Source organism: Lipotes vexillifer, unplaced genomic scaffold (assembly GCF_000442215.2).
Source record: "Lipotes vexillifer unplaced genomic scaffold, Lipotes_vexillifer_v1.1 scaffold539, whole genome shotgun sequence".
Classification (NCBI taxonomy): domain Eukaryota; kingdom Metazoa; phylum Chordata; class Mammalia; order Artiodactyla; family Lipotidae; genus Lipotes; species Lipotes vexillifer.
In genome coordinates, this window is record NW_006789542.1 from 1663662 (window position 1) to 1666394 (window position 2733).

The 2733-nt window shown below is 40.5% G+C and overlaps 1 protein-coding gene across 2 annotated transcripts in view; it reads right to left on the reverse strand.

Annotated features, from left to right (window-relative positions):
- The window catches only part of STAC (SH3 and cysteine rich domain), a 100408-nt gene that overhangs the window by 36072 nt on the left and 61603 nt on the right, over positions 1-2733 (reverse strand). The window lies entirely within an intron of this gene.

Genomic DNA, 2733 nt, shown 5'->3' on the forward strand with positions numbered 1-2733 from the left:
ACAGAGTGAAGTAAGTCAGCAAGAGAAAAACAAATACCATATGCTACAAAAAAAAAAAAAAAAAAAAAAAAAAAAAAAAAAAAAAAAATGGTCAGTAGAACTACAGCTCTTTCTAGGTGAGTGTTAAATATTAATTATAGAGAACAAGATGCACTACTGAGGGATGCATTACTTAGGTATGAGTTCAATGCTATTTCCATTGCTGCGAAAAGTAATTGCTTTTGTAATAACAAATTCTGCCCTTTCTTGTGTATAAGAGAAGTCATAGTTAGAATTTAGGTTACAGAAATAACAACAACAATAATAAAGCAGCACTCTAAATAGCTAATTGTTACCAATCATCTAGCACGTGCTGTTTTTACATACTTTATACGAATCATTTCATTTATGCTTCACAATAATCCTCTGATAGGCCTACTTTTCAGATAGGAATCTGAAGCCCAGAGACAATCAAGAACTCAACTTGAGGTCTCAGAGCTCGTAAGTGGTGGAGCTGGGGTTTGAACCCCTGGTATTGTCTCCAGAGCCCATGCTCTTTTTTTTTTTTTTAAAGTATATTTGATTTACAATATTATGTTAGTTTCAGATGTACAGCATAATAATTCAGTACTTTGCAGATTACACTCTATTAAACTTATTTCACGATAATGGCTATAATTCCCTATACAGTGCTATACAGTAAATCCTTACAGCTTATCTATTTCATGTATAGTAGTTTGTATCTGTTGATCCCATACGCCTAATTTGTCCCTCTCCCCTTCCCTTTCCCCTTTTGGAACCATAAATTTGTTTTCTATGTCTGTGAGTCTGTTTCTGTTTTGCATATCCGTCATTTGTGTTATTTTTTAGATTCCACATATAAGTGATATCAGAGAGTACTTGTCTTTCTCTGTCTGACTTATTTCACTAAGCATAACATTCTCTCGGTTCGTCTCTTAAGCACTGTGCTTCACCCAGCGGTATAGCTGGACTAGTTCACATGGGCTGGTGAGAGCCTTTAGGGTCATCACACTGGTAGCTTGAAATTGGCCACAGTGGGAGTATTTACACCATGGAAATTGGCAAATGCTACAAATCAGGGTCCAGCCCTCATTGGTCATTAAACATTTACACCACAGATGGCCTCTTTCGAAGGGTCAGATGCTCTACTTCTATCTGTGCATCTCTCGCCTCTTTAAAAGAGGAATTTAGGGGGCCTCAGAGGAGAGCGAGCCATATTTGTAAAACAATTTATTTATATCTTACTAGAGAGAAACAAGTTTGCCTTCCTAACTCTCCTCATCAGCTCTAGAGTACTTTAGTACCACCTTCCTGAGACTGATTTCTTCTTACAATTTAACTTTAAGATTTATTTCAGCCATTCATCCTTTCATGACACATCAGAAAGAAAAAAAAAATGTCACAGGGTCTCTAAGTCACTTGTACCCTGCTCCTCTGAAGCTCACTATTTCTGAATAGAAGTTGCTATTATTATGTTCATTTAATCTTACAAAATTGAAGATTATTCCTAAACTAGCTAACCAGCTCCTAGGAAGTTTTCGAATTTGGTTTCTGCTGATCTTCCCAAAGCCATCAAGCCTTCTATATTCTGGAACATTTGAAAGCACATGAGAGGAAACCTAACGATTTAGAAACAGCCAGGCAGCAACTTCCCAACAATGTAAAGCAAATGCCTCTACAGCCCTGGAAGAAAATAAACCTTTGCTATGTGGGAATATGTTCGCTTTAGGATATAACAATACTGCCAGGACGGCAAGAGGCTGAAGTTCATTACTACTGACCCTGCAGGAAGGAAGCAAACTCATGTTAAAGTAGCAATCAATTGTTTCTGTTTGCTTCCACTGAGGCAATTTGGACTCTGGGGTAAGAGTGAAGTGACAGATATTTAAGTACAATTTCATTTGTCTTTGTCTCCCTGCAGCTCTCAGAACAAAGCCTTCACAGAGCAAAATTTCAAGAAATATTTACTGATGGAACCAGTGCCAGGAAGTATAAGTGGGCTATGATGAACGAACATGTTATTGACATTGAACAAACTATGCTTTTCGCCCCTAAAACCAGTCTGTAGGGTCGAGATATTGCTAGAAATAAAGCTGTTTTAGACACGAAAGCAGACTGGACATCCGTCAGTTACGCCTGTGATGGTCTTTCTGCTCATAGCATCAGTCACAAACGTGGAGGCGAAAACGTTCACTGTCTCCCGCGGAGTGTTTCTCAGGATGTCTCCTTGCTGTGGTTAGCAAGAGCTCAGAACAGCAGCAGCAGACATTGCTGCTCATGCGGGCAGGTCAGGCCCATCTCTGGGGAGCCTTCTCTCTGCTACAGAGTTGTGTGGCATCTTGGGGCATTCATAGAAATTTTGGTTGGGACGGTCAGAGAGAGGATGACGACACCAGGTCACAGAGATGCACACAACACTCATTTTAGATCAGGTAAAACATAGGAGAGAGGTGCTTGGGAGGGTGTGTGTCCCATGGAGGGAAGCACCCCGCCTCCACACCACCCCCCTCTTCCAGGGAGGGAAGTGTTTGTGTGAAAGAAATCAAAGGGTGCATCTTGCCTTAGAGAGAGAGGACTGAGAAAATGTGAGAAATGGCTGTATTCTTGAACTGAAATGTAGCTGGAAGGAGAACTGGACACAGCTGGGACTTCTCTGCTTCTGCCCCTTGTTTGAGTCGAACCTTTCTATGTGTCAGCAGATAAGCTAGTAGTGGTGGGATGGGGAGGGAAAGA